Here is a 5,700-nt window from a genome sequence, read left to right on the forward strand (position 1 = left end):
TCATCAACACTGACTTAAGTGGCTGTTGAGTAAACTTGAATAATAGTGGTATTAGCTGGTATTCCTTGTAGGCATATGGATATTAGTCTACCATAGAAAGCATTATACTTCAAGGTAGATCTTGAAATGTTCTTTTTGATAATGAATGTGATGACATTACTTTTCTGTTTGACACTGCTGGCATAGTAAACCATGTGATTGTCAGATTCAAAATGGCCAATACCAGTCCATCTCACTTGTTGCTATTGTTAAGTGCCATTAAGTTGATTCCGACTCATTGCGAACCTGTATAGGTTTCCAAGTAGCAGCTGGTGAGTTTGAACTGCTGTCCTTGTGGTTCAAACTTACCTTGCAGTCCAGTGATTTATTCTGCAGCACTAATGATTAGAATATTGATTTTCATGTGTCCCATTTCATTTTTGAGAACTTCCAGTTTTCTAGATTCGTACTTCATACATTCCATGTACAGATTATTAATGGACATTTGCAGTTGTTTCTCCTCATTTTGAGTTCTGCCTCATCAGCAAATGAAGGTCTTGAAAGCTTTTGTCCACTTGCATGATGATTGTCAGGTCTACTTTAGGAGGCAGCTCTTCCCCAGTTGTATTTTGAGTGCCTTCTGGCCTGTTGGGCTCATCTTCTGGCCTCATCATATTCTAGTGCAATTCACAGTGTTTAAATATTCAGTATCCTGGCACTTTCTAACAGTGTTCCTCTACTGTTCTTAAGTTTTTCGGTGACTAAACATTCAGAACTTTTCCTCCTCTCCTTCTTCCTAGTCTGTCTTATTCTGGAAGCTCAGCTGAAATCTGTCTACCATGGGTGATTCTGCTGGTATTTAAAATATCAGTGGCTTAGCTTCCAACATACCTTAAGCTGCCACAACATGGCAAACTGACAGGCACATGGTGAGATCACCCCTGAACTGGTGTGATTATTAACTGTATTGTAAAGTCTCATTTCTAAGATATTAATGAGGTTGGTTGCAATGAGCAGGTTTCAGTTGTATCTGAGACAATCTATTTTGAGATTTGAAATGTGAAAGAATTGAGTAGAGAAAAAAGATTCTTGTCCAAATGAGTGGAATGTGTCCTGTGAAGCCGGGATCCTTGCTCTGTGATAAGATAAGATAAGATGAGATAAGATAAGATGAGATGAGATGAGATGAGATAAGTGTCAGTACTCTAAATTCCAATTTCTAGCCTCAAGAAAACAAAAATCCTCACCACTGGACCAATAAACAACATTCTTATCAATGGAGAAAAGATTGAAGTTGTCAAGGACTTCATTCTTCTTGGATCAACTATCAACACTCGCGGAAGCAGCAGTCAAGAGATCAGACGACGTATTGCACTGGGCAAATCTGCTGCACAGGAACTTGTTAAAGTGTTGAAGAGCAGAGATGTCAGCTTGAGGACTAGGGTGCACCTGACCCAGGCCACTGTGTTTTCAATAGCCTCATATGGATGCGAAAGCTGGACAGTGAATAAGGAGGATCGTAGAAGAATTGATGCCTTTGAGTTGTGGTGTTGGAGGAGAATACTGAAAGTGCCATGGACTGCCAAAAGAACCAATAGATCTGTTTTGGAAGAAGTGCAGCCAGAGTGCTCCTTGGAGGCCAGGATGGCTAAGCTTTTTCTCTCCTACTTTGGACATATTGTCCGGAGGTAACAATCGTTGGAGAAGGATGTCATGCTGGGTAGGGTGGAGGGTCAGAGAAAAAGAGGAAGACCCCCAACGAGATGGATCAGCCAGGTGGCATCATTGATGGACTCAAGTGTGGCAGCGGTAGTGAGGTTGGCCCAGGATCGAACATTGTTTCGTTCTGCTGTGCATGGGGTCGCTATGAGTCGGTTCCGACTCGATGGCACCTGACAACAACAACAACAACAGCCTCATAAACATTGAAATAATAAATTTTTGTTTGTTAAAGCCATCCACTTCTGTTATTTCTGTTATAACAGCACTAAGGAACTCTGGTAGCATAGTGGTTACGAATCGGGCTGCGAACCTTAAGGTCAGTGGTTCGAAACTACCAGCCGCTCCGCGGGAGAAAGACGAGGCTTTCTACTCCCGTAAGGATTTACACCCTCGGAAACCCTGTACGGGGTCGCTATGGGTCGGAACCGACTCGACGGCACTTAACAACAACAACAACAAATAACTAAGAAATGCTTCATAACATGAATTAACCTTAAAAACATTATACTGAGTGAAATAAGCCAATCGCAAAAAGGACAAATATTATATGAGACTACCTTGGAAACCCTATACAGGGTCATTATGAGTCAGAACTGACTTTATGCTATTTAACAACAACAACAACAACCATAGTAAAAAGTCCAGAAAATGTTTTCATACTAAAAGAAACATTCATTGATGGCTACCTGTGGTTGAAGGGAAAAGAGAGAAATTGAGTCGCTACAGAGTTGTTGCTGTTGACTGTTGACTCATAGCAACCCTGTATAGGATTTCCAAGGATCAGCTGGGGGGTTTGAATTGCCAACCTTGTGGTTAGCCATCCAAACCCACCAAGTGTTCTTCATAAACCCTATACATGATTTCTATGAGTCGGAACTGGATCAACAACACTTAACAACAACAATCAGTGAATTACATAACTTGGGTGAAGGGGAAGATGATGATGATGGCTCCATAGGAGAAACATTGGCCCGCAAACAACAATGTCAGTGGTTTGAGCCCGCCAGCCACTCTGCAGGAGAAAGATGACGCTTTCTGTTTCTGCAAAAGATTTAAAATCTTAGAAACCCTATACAGGGTCTATATTAGTCAAAACTGAATCCCCAGTACTTAACAATAACAACAATGTGAATTCTGGTATGGTGCTGTAGGATAAGCAATGGATTGCTAACTGAAAGGTCACCAGTTCAAATCAACCAACTACTCCTCGGGAACCCTATACAGGGAAGCCTTGTGTTGGCACCATCTCAAAGGCACTTAATAACAACAACATAGATAGGTACATACATTGACTGGGTAAGGGAAGGAGAATGTAAGTGTACCCACAGATATATGAAGAAAATATTTGCACATGTGTATTTCCCTTTGTTGTAAATATATTCATGAATATGTTAGAGCATACATGGTGTAAAGTCATGAAAACTTCTGACGGTACTAAACACAGATTGAGTTACTAAGCCTGGAGGCTCAGGACCACAATCTTGGAGGACATGATGATCAACTGGCATAACATAGTCCACAAAGACAATCTTAACATCCTACCTTTGTGAGGATTGACTGTGCTGTTAGACACCCATGAGAGGTCATCTAAGGTATAATTATTGGTCTTTCCCTGTCTGAAGAAAAGAATAGTTCCGAAAATTGAAGTCTCTTGGAAGCAATGCGTCCAATGGACTAATGGACCATGTGGACATCAGTCTCCACAACCCTGAAACTAGAAAAACAAAATGGTTCTTGGTTGCCACTACCAGCTGCCCTGAAAAAGGATCACATTAGAAGGTCCTGGATAGACTGTGAGAAAAATGCAGAACAAAAGAAAATTATGTAAAAAAAAAAAAAAAAAAAAGTCAGGTTTACTAACCAGATATTGGATGATTATGTGACTCTTAGTCAAACCACCAGGACCCCAACTTTCAACTTAAAGTTGAAAATATGTCATATTTTTGGTAAATCATAAAGAACACAATCAAGCAAATTCCCCAGAACAAACTGTCCTTCCCTGGTTTTGCCTGGGATTTGTAATCTACTTTGAACTACAATCTTCCTGAGGGCGAAATATAGTTCCTGGATTTACCAGAGAGTTTTCATAGACCAACATTGTTGGTTTAATGGTCAGGAAGAACCCAGATACCTTAACTGATGCCAATATTCAAAATGGAGTTAGGGTTCCCACTGTAGATGCAAAACAAATTCTTCAGAATTTAAACTTTAATACAGGACTAAAATCATAGTTAAATACCCAGACTGTCATCTGAGTATCTATCACAGCAAATGATAGAGCAGGGGTAAGAAAACAAGGGATATACTTATTTTAAATGACTTCTTTTTAATGGAGTTGCTACTAATATAGAAAGATAATTTAATTCTGTATTTAACAGGTTAGAAGTTTATGAGAGTAAAAGACTCCCTAGGGAGAGTTTCCTGATTACTTTTAATGGCTGATTTAATGCATGTTTGTTGCCTAAAGGAAGCAGCTGACCGCAAAGCATATAATTACAGGTTTGCCACTTTACAAGTGACCTTAGTGTCACACATAAACCTGTCAAAATTTCAAGACACATAATGCAATGGCAAGATTAATATTCTAGATCTAGAAAAGGCATTTCCACAAGAAGTGTTGATCAAGTTTTTAAGGTAAGAATTTAGGCCTTCATTGACTATTCAGAAGTATTTTGACTTGAATGTAATTCCTCTTACAATGCATCACTTTCAAGTTTTGTAAACAGTGTTTCCTCAAGACTCTCCAGCTGGAGTAAATTAGCTACCTGCAAGCATGGTGTGGCATGTTTAGGAAGCAATGCATAAGCACTGGACTGTGAACCACAAGGTCACTGAGTCAGAATCAACTCCACAGTACTTAACAACTATAACAACAAGCATTTAAAAAGAAATCCTAGTAGTGTAGTGGGCTAAATATTAGCTGTTAACCCCAAGGTCAGTAATTTGAATCTATCAGTCACTCTATGTGGGAAACATGAGGCTTTCTATTCCTGTAAAGATGTACAATCTCAAGAACCCTATATTGGATCAATAAGTAATGAAATCTACTCAATGATTTGCAGCATTTTACTTGAATATTAAACAATTTATATATGGAATGATGTGTGTGGGTGTGTTTTTCTATCACTTTCCTATCTCTGGTCTGTTGTTAAGTGTCATCGAGTATGTTACAATTAATAGTGACCCTGTACAGAATTTCTAAGACTGTAAATCTTTGCAGGAGAAGAAAGTCTCCTCTCTCCCACTGAGTAGCTGGTGGACTCAAACTACTAACTTTGTGGTTTGCAGTCCAATGTTTATACTACAGCACCTCCATATTCTCTGGTTTGGGTATCTTAAATTCATCTATCTCACACAGGATAATAACTAATGAAAATGTTTTACCAAGTCACCCTTTCTTCAAATTATCTAATAGCTTCTTTTTGTCTATCAGAAGCAGACCAAACTCTTTAACATTGTATGCAATATTGTTTATAATGTGGCAACTTCCTACATAGCTTACAGACTTTATCTCCTTCCATTTTCTTTCCCATGTTTTATACTCAGGCTATAAACAATTATTTATAATTGACTAGTCTCATTGGAATATTGGGTGATGACAACAAATATCTGAAGAAATAATGGCTATCAGTTTTCAAAGTTTGATTAAAATTAATTAATCCATAAGTTAAAAGTTAACGAACTATGGGAAGTTAATTGATCTTCACAATTTGAAGATTAGATTTATGTTGATTCTTACCCATGAAACTTTCCAAGCTAACCTCTCTGCCTTGCTTTTGACTGGTCCAGCAGATCCCCTCCAAAGTCACTCTTTGGATTGAACGTTTGTTTTGAAGACACATTGAGACTAAGACAAGTATGTCGCTGAGAAAACATGCCTGTAACTATGTACAGATCCCAGAGACATGTTTAAATATATTTTATTTGTAATAAACTCATGCATGTATGAACTGGAACTCTAGTAGCAATACCTTTTGACCTACCCTGTGTGTCTTAACT

This window comes from Chrysochloris asiatica, unplaced genomic scaffold, assembly GCF_000296735.1.
Source record: "Chrysochloris asiatica unplaced genomic scaffold, ChrAsi1.0 scaffold00088, whole genome shotgun sequence".
Taxonomy (NCBI): domain Eukaryota; kingdom Metazoa; phylum Chordata; class Mammalia; order Afrosoricida; family Chrysochloridae; genus Chrysochloris; species Chrysochloris asiatica.